Below are 8,758 nucleotides of genomic sequence, written 5' to 3'. Positions count from 1 at the left end.
CAAGATTCACGTCTAGCTCTGCTGTGTCTTGTCCCATCCACCTGCAACTCAAGCCACTTGCCTGTCAAATGTGAATACAGAGTTTGTTTTATTACTAAAACAGTAACAGGGAATGGGGAAGGCACTGAGTGGTTAAGAAGATGCAAAGACCGTAAGGTCTTTGCACATCAGAACAATTCACAGCACTGTTGCTGGGATCAGACATGAAGCCATTTCCTTGTGCCCTGCTCTCTCCCCTTCTCTGCTGCATTGTTACTTTTCTCATTGCTGCAACAGAATGTCTGACAAATGCAACTTAAGGGAGGAAGCATTTATTTTAACTCACAGTTTGAGAGGAAGTCCATCTCGGAGTGGAAGGCCTGGTAGCAGAAGCTCATATGAGGAAGCTGCTGTCATCGTGTCTAGTCAGGAAGAAGAGAGACATGAGTGGTGGTGCTTAACTCATTTTCTCCTTAGAAAATATTGTGTCTTAATTGGTGGGCATACCTCCCACACACATGTGCATATGTGTGCAAGTGCAGGAGGAGGCCAGAGACATTGGAGACCCTAGAAGTGGTTATAAGTGCCTGACATGAGCACTGGGTACCAAACTCTAGTCCTCTGCAAAGCAAGAGCAGTACGTGCTCTTGACCTGTAACCCATCTCTCTAGGCCTACATTCTCCTTTTAATTCAGCCCAGCCCCCACCCCACGGGGTGGTACCATCTACACTTATGATCAGTCTTCCCTCCTCAACTAACACAGACATGCCCAGAGCTTTGTCTTCTGGGTGAATCTAGTTCTTGTCAAGTTGCTGATCATTATTAATGATCACACTTGCCCAGTGTCTTCTTTGTATAACAATAATTATTGGAAAGTTGTGGGAGGGTAGATCTGGGAGAAGACAGCCACCATCAACTCCTTGCCTTCATTTTAAAAAAACGACGTGGATATGTCCTAAGTATAAGGCAAATTCGAATAACTCTTTACCTTCAATGTGTCTGTCTTTTTATAGAGAGTAGTTCAACTCTTTATTCTTCCCTTGAAAGATCTTTTAATTCCCATTATAGACATGAAAACTAAGGCTCAGGGGTGGGTCAGGTAAACTTTATTCAGCATGGTAAGTCAATAGCAAGATGGGATTCAGATACAGGCAATCAGACTTCAAAGCTCCTGTAGTTCAAACCAAGTCACACTCTTTCCCTGGTATGGTGGTTTGAATAAGAATGTCCCCCATAGACTCAGATGTTTGACTACTCGGTTCCTAGTTGGCGGCACCTAGTTTGGGCAGGTGGTTGTAGCCTTGCTGAAGGAAGTACATCGCTGGGGTGGGCTCTCAACCTTCATAGCCTCACCCACCTTCCAGTCGGGTTTCTCTGCTTTGCTCTCAACTTCCTGCATCTGCTGCCATGGCTGCCTCTTGTTGCCGTTCCTCCCCACCATGACAGACTCAGTCCTCTGGAACTAGAAACCAAAATAAACCCTTTCTGCCATAGTTGCTTTGAGCCATGTGTTTTATAACAGCAATGTAAAAGTACCTGATATATCTGGATTAATGGGAAATGTCTTTGGAAGTGATAATACAACAGAAGGCAGCCATATCCATACTCAGGCTGCACTGGAGCTAGGTCTCTGGCTGTGTAAAGCAGCTGTTAGAAACCATTGCAGACAAAGGGAAGGGTGAAAGGCCTCTCTGTGTGCACAGTGTACGTGCTATAGGCCACCTGTTCATACACAGTTCTTTCAATTTTGATAAAAGACACATGACACAGAAGACACTATTTGGACTGTCATGGTGTGCAGTATCATGGCATTAACACATTCATCATTGCTCTCTAGTTCTAGGACATTCCATCTAAGAAGCTAAGAGTTTACCCAAAAGAATCCCATAGTCCCTACTAAGCAATCACCTGGCAGCATCCCAACCCTTCTGTCAACCCCCAGCAATCACCAAGCCCCTTGCTGCCTCTGTGGGTTTATAGAAACTCTCTTAGATCCTGCTGGTGGGGAGATGGCTCAGTCAACAACACTTGCTATAGATTTGAGTTTGATCCCCAGAACTCATGTTTTGGGGTTTTTTTGTTTTCTTTTTTAAAAAGCCAGACATGGTGACATGTGCTTGTACTGTCACATTGGGAGATAGGCATGGGAGGATCCCAAAGGATCAATAAGCTGCTAACAACCTAGACTATTTGGTAAGTTCCAGGCCAATAAGAGACCCTATCTCAAGAAATAGGGTAGATGGTTCCTGGGGAGTGATACCCAAGGTTGATCTCTGATCTGAGAAATATGAACATACTTGCACACACACACACACACACACACACACACACACACACGTGCATGCACGCACCCTACTTAATGTACTAGGACAAGACTCTTTCCAGTCACTGCTTTAGAAACTGCAACTCTCCTTCTGCTCCAAGTTCTGGCTTAGCAACTCCACCTGTCTCCCCAGAGAGCTACCTGCTAATTGCCTAATTGAAGGACACAGAGCTGTAGAGCAAGAAGCTCTCATCCCAGGGGAGCCATCTGAAGATGCATGGGGACATTAATACCCAATACAAGCTGTCCAGATTTCTGATGACAAACCAGACCTTTCAGGAACATGGGTGGGAAGTCCTGCAGGGTGCTACACTGAACCCTATGGTCAGTCATGATGTATATGAGAGAGAAGAAGCAGCTTTGAGGAATTGCATGACTTAGACCAGGGTGGAATCTGAGCTCTTTAAGTTCTAACTCAGTAGAGAAGGGATGAGTGAAGAGAAATGCAGGTAGAGAGCCAGGTCCAAGTCGCCCAAGAAGAGAAGTGTGGCAAGATTTGTGTTGCTTCGGAATTCCTAGAGAAAGAAAATGGCAGAAATACACATGCTGTGCTAGTAAGTTTCTGGGAGGTTCCAATATCTGAGTGACAGACAGTGTACAGAATATTTAAATGGCTAAGTAACACAGGTGAGAAAGATGAAGTTTGTCCTAGGGGTGGGCCATTGTCCCTGTTGGAGGATTCTGTGTGTCTCCCCTCCAAGCCTGGTGTCCTCTCAGAAGCCAGACACAATGGAGAGGCAGAGGTTAGGGATGGGTGCTCTTCTCCCTTTACAGCTAGTCCTCAGGAGGAGGCTGTCAGGTCAGCTCCAACTCACTTCCTTCAAGCCCTGGATATGAAGTGTGCAGTGTCTTCAGCAATATGGTCCTACCTTCAAGTTCGGGGAGGCAGCCCAGAGCTACAGCAATAGCCTGTACTGTTTGGGGAGTCTCTTGGACTTCTTTGATCAACAACTCAAAGAGAGGTTTCCCGTGCCTAGAGCACTGGGCTTTTGTTTGTTTGTTTGCTTGTCTATGTTTCTTGTGAGAAACATTATCATCCGAAGTGATATAACTTCATTCACATACATACACACACACTTTTTTATTTTTTTTGGTTTTTTGAGACAGGGTTTCTCTGTGTAGCTTTGCGCCTTTCCTGGAACTCACTTGGTAGCCCAGGCTGGCCTCGAACTCACAGAGATCCGCCTGGCTCTGCCTCTCGAGTGCTGGGATTAAAGGCGTGCGCCACCACCGCCCGGCAACACACACACTTTTTTACATACACATATATATATAATTTTTTATACACACATACATATGCATACATATGTATGTTTTTCCTCTATGGATTTTCAAATATTCTTTAGTGCTACTTATGTTACTTATCCTTCCTCCCTGTTTTACCCTCCCTCTCCCTTCCCTAATGAAAGTCCTCCTGTTTTTCCCTTTTCCCCACTCAGCACCTGTCTCCTCCTATTCCTCATACAGTACTCCCCACCAGAGTCAGCAGTTCCTACAGGTTATATTCTCACACAGAGGTTATTTACTCACATTGGAAGACTCAGAGCTAGGAACCACAAATAAGAGGGAACATGTGCTGTTTGTCTTTCTGAGTCTAGATTTCTTCACTCAGTATAACATTTTCTAGCTCTGTCAATTGACCTGCAAATTTTATGATTTTATTTTTCTTTATAGTTGAATAGAATTCAATTGTGTATATGAGCCACATTTTCATCATCTATCCATCAGGTGAAGAATATTTAGGTTGCTTCCATTCCCTAGCTATTGTAAGTAGAGCAGCAATGAATGTGGCTGAACAAGTATCTGTGGAGTAGGATATCAAGTTCTTTGAGTGTATGCCAAGGAGTGGTATAGCTGGGTCACACAGCAATCAATAGTCCTACCCACAAACCACAGCAAGGACCAACCTGGCAAGATATCCCCAATGCTGCAATAATGGCACTAATATCTTGGTGATAACTAATAGCCATCTAATTGGACTTAAGATCCATTTAATAAGAGGGAATTCATGCCTGGTGCTTGAAACCTAGCCACCTACACATGGCTGGTGATGTCTTGGACCCTAGAAGAGAGCTACTGCCACCTTTAAAACAAGTATAATTTCTAATATTCTAAATACTTAATACATAGATAAGTGTTGCTCTCATCCCTCATCACAGAAGCTTCTTTTTCAGCAGATGAACACCATCATAGAAACCACAACTGGTCAAAATGAAGAGAACAATAAACCGTGGGGTACCAGGCCCAATAGATGCAACACGACTCCTGTACTTAAGGCTCAGGGAACATTGTGTGAGAGGAGGAAGAAAGATTGTAAGAGGCAGAGGACCAGGACATAGGCTGAGCGATAGTGTCTTCTTTTAGAACAGAAAAGGTACACCCAAGAAATCTCAACAACACAGTTGCTGAAACAAGACCTGCACTATGACAACACCAGTTGGCAAGCCAAGGCCACACCCCTAGATGAGGAGCTACAGGTAATTAATGACTCTTTAGAGAGAGAGACAAGCCCCTGATAGGTTATCCAATTTCAAGTAGTCAGCCCTAAACACATATGCATACAAGCAACACTAAATGGACTCAGCATATACAAATATCATACATACATACATACATACATACATACATATATATGTATGTATATATATTTATGTGTGTGTATTATAAATGCATCAATAATAAAGAAGATGAGGTCATGAATTTGAGAGGAATTCAGGGGACTCAGGAGGAGTTGGAGGGGGAGAGGACATGTGAAAATAATATAAATGCAGTATTCATGTATGAAATCTTAAGAAGCAAAATAAAACTAGAATAGCAATGTAAGGGAGATGATGGAGCTAAGAAAATAAAGTCAAGGAAGCCCATGGAACTAGAGGTAGAGGAAAGGCTCTGGTCTCTACCCCCAAGCCCACACTGCCTCAGGACATTTAAGTGACATTTTTACAAGCCACAATTGCTGCCACTCTCCTGAAATATAGTCCCACCCTACCCATGGGATGGACACAAAACAAGGGGTCAAGAGTATAAAGTCAACCAACCTGTGGCACCAGATACAGAGGCTCTCAGAGGGTCTCCAGCCCCGACCTCCCAAGCCTTCCTTTCTATTTGGAACACCGAGGAGCAAAGACATTCAGGATTACCCTGCTGTCACAGAGTGAGTTGGTGGCAGAATCAGATGTGGCAGCCACCTTCTCGGGTGCTCCGGCTGGTGTTCTCTCTTTATTAGGGGGATGGGTTAGAACCTTGAAGCAATTGTCAAATGTGAGACTTTCAAAAATTAAGATTAAAACACTCCTGAGATAAAGTAAATCGATGGGAAAATGAGATTTGATTCGAACAAATTTGATTTTTATGTCATCTTTTCCAGCACACACTTATTCTATAAATCAAGAGAAAACCTGTGGTGCTAGTACTGTGTCTAATGCTCCCATAATTCCAAAGTAGCTACCATGACAAGCAATTTTTAGGAGAATACGTTATTTTCATCCTTGAATGGAAGCTTTAGAAGGCGTAGTATTTGTTGAGCAGGACTCTAATTAACAGATCCAGTACTTGGAGGTTTAGGGAAGCGTATCATGAAAGATTAAGGTCATAGCCCTGGTAGATAGAGAGCTCATAACGAGGGGGAGGGAGCCCTGGTTCCAACACAGCTGCACAGCTCCACTGACCTCAACTCCTTGCACTTACACTATGAATGAAGAGTTAGGACTATGGATGTATCTCCTCACCTTGAGCTCTTCCCTCTCCTCTCTTCCTTCCTAGCTGCATGCCCGCTACTTCACCATTTATTTCCTCAAGCTCTTTTTCTTTCTTTAGATCACCTGCCCTTTGTGCATAAATTTTAACAGGAAACATTCTATATCACTGTAGTAGAAAAACAGCATTCCTTCCATTAGCCACATGTCACTGTAAACACATGTGTATTTAGTAAAATTTTTAAAAGGCAGGGAAGGGGGAGGGCCGAAGAGAGGAGTTAATGGTTAAGAGCATGTACTGCTCTTGCAGAGGACTCGAGACTGGTTCCCAATACCATCAGGAGGTGATTCATAACCACCTGTAACTCTTAACTCCACCGGGATCCCACACCTCTCGCTTTCTTCCAGCATTTGCGTCCTCATCAGCTCCTACTTCTGTAAAGTAAGCACACTACTGACTGAGTTACCTCCCCAGCCTTTCCCTCTCCTATTCTCGGGGGTTCAGGCAGCTGCTGCAGCGTGGAAGGTGGTAGAATCAAGAGAAAGCCTGTGTGAAGCTCAAGAACTGGCCTGGAACTCAGTCAGTAACCATGAAACTCTGGCATCAGATTCATAATTATTGGTATAAACAAGGAGGATGCAACCCAAAGAGTGAAGGAGATTTGCCTGGACTGCCCCAACTGGTTTCTGTCTGAGTCCGAGCCATAGCCCACGACTCCACACACTAATGATACAACATCCCTACTCAAACGGGTATTTATTTTTTAAGTCAGAAACCACAAACCTGAACTGCTGGTGATAAAAGCTTTCCATCTATTGGCACCTTAGGACCTGAGTTCCTGGGACCTCAATCATCACCCCTTCCTCCCGGCAACCCTTCCTACAGAGATGGAGCTTTATGGCCCACTGTGCATGCAGAGGTGTGAGACAGAGAACACATGAGCCATATTATGACAGTCCCTGGCTCTGGGGCTGCTTGATTCTGTAAAAGTAGCAAAGGGAAGGGCTAGGAAGGTAACTTATTCAGTGATGTGCCTACTCTACAAACACAAGGACCTGAGTTTGAGCCCTAAGATACACATTTAAAAAGCAAGTTGTGCTGCGATGCACACAAAATCCTAGTACTGGGGAGGTAAAGACAGGCAGATCCCTAGGGCTCCCTAGCTTAGTTAGTGAGCACCAAGGAGAGGTGCTGTCTCAGAAGCCCAGGTTGGATGACACCTGAGGAATACTACCTGAAGTTGACTCTGACCTACACCTACATGCCATGCACACACACAAACACACAATTGCAATGCATGCAAAGACACACAAAATAGAGCAGAGGAGAGCATCACCAGTGGGAATCTTTATCATTCACCTGGAACAAGCTTGGATTGGCTCTTTCAGGGGACCTGAAGGGAGTGGCCCCTCAGAGGGGAGTCATAGGGATTGTATCCTGACCCCACTTGCAGCCTCTTTATTTTCCTCTCTCTTCATTTGTTGATTGCTCACACAGTGTAACCAGCTGCCTCATGCTACCACCACTGCCCCAGCCACAAGCTGTCCCTGAGACCATACCTTCTGCAGCATGATGGACTGTCCCAGCTCAAGCCATAGGTGAGACAAAATAAAGCCCTTCTCTCTTAAGTTACTTTTGTTTGGTATTTTGCCACAGTGACACAAAATGAAGAATACATCGTCCAATTGCCTTCCAGTGACCCCTCCTCCACCCCGGCCTACCCTGAGAATGGCTGAATGGTAGAGCTTCTGCTGTGTCCACACTCTGACACCCTGGAGCAAGAACACAGGCCCTGCTTACCTGCACTCCAGTCCCCACAGTGTCCCACTGACCTGACTTTCTAATTTGTATTCATGTCCCCTTCTCTGAAACACAGCTCAAACATCCTCAGCTACACTCTCCTTTCTCCATTCTGCCCCGCATCCCAGCTCCCTCCAAATCTGTCAGAGAACTCCCTAGCCATTCCCAGCCCAGACACAAAGCAAGTAGCCTCCAGAGAGACACAGGGAGTAAGGAAGAAACAAAGCTACTGTCTGTCTCCAAGTCACTAGGGAAGCTTTTCAAACAGCAGGCTGGGGGGATGGGGGTGGAAAGATGCTTTGGCTCCCAGGGAGCCAGAAGAAGAAACATAGAAAACCTCTAGTTCTAAGGACAGCTGAAGTCTCCTCCAGTCTCGATCGGTATGGGAAAGTTTGCCAGGTAGAGGGAATCTTGCAGACAGCCCTGCACTGCACAGCACTTGGGTTTTAAAGGGTGTTGGCTCCTTACCTTGACCATCTCCATTCGCTTGGCCCACCTTTATTCAGGCTTCAGAACCTTCTCCGCAGGACACATCTTTGTAAGATCCAAAGTTAGCAAAGAGTCTTCTCTGTCAGTTTAGTAAGAATCTCCCTTCCCTCCATATCTGACCAAGTCCCCTTCCCTCTATATCTGATCAAGTACCCTCCCCTGCATATGCCCCAGGGGGAAACTGGTACCCTGGCCCACCTCCAGCACCATGAGTCAGTCACTATGATTGGCTTAGTAGAAACCTCCTTACCTGTAAGGTTTTCCCTTAGTCACTTTACATCTGAAAATCCTACCCTGCTCCTTGTCTATAAATTCCCACTTGCCTGTTGTAGACCCTGCCTTATCTACCCAACTCAAGTCCCACCACAGTGACTCCTGTGTCTACCATGAAAACCCTGAATAGACTCTTCTCGACCATGCTTGATCAATGAGTATGATGGAAAAACTATCTCCTTTGGAAGCTGTAAAGA

The 8,758-nt window shown here is 45.0% G+C and overlaps 1 long non-coding RNA gene across 1 annotated transcript; it reads right to left on the bottom strand.

The window, feature by feature from the left end:
• Positions 1–1,071: 1,071 nt before the first annotated feature.
• LOC131916038 (uncharacterized) lies at positions 1,072–8,366 on the bottom strand. Its single transcript, XR_009380496.1, has 2 exons — positions 8,268–8,366; positions 1,072–1,442 (listed from the first exon to the last, which is right to left on the bottom strand). It is a non-coding gene; the product is annotated as an uncharacterized LOC131916038 (long non-coding RNA).
• Between the last annotated feature and the right edge of the window lie 392 nt (positions 8,367–8,758).

This window comes from Peromyscus eremicus, chromosome 8a, assembly GCF_949786415.1.
Source record: "Peromyscus eremicus chromosome 8a, PerEre_H2_v1, whole genome shotgun sequence".
In the NCBI taxonomy this organism is placed as follows: Eukaryota; Metazoa; Chordata; class Mammalia; order Rodentia; family Cricetidae; genus Peromyscus; species Peromyscus eremicus.
This window is presented reverse-complemented; position numbering and strand designations above follow the sequence as displayed.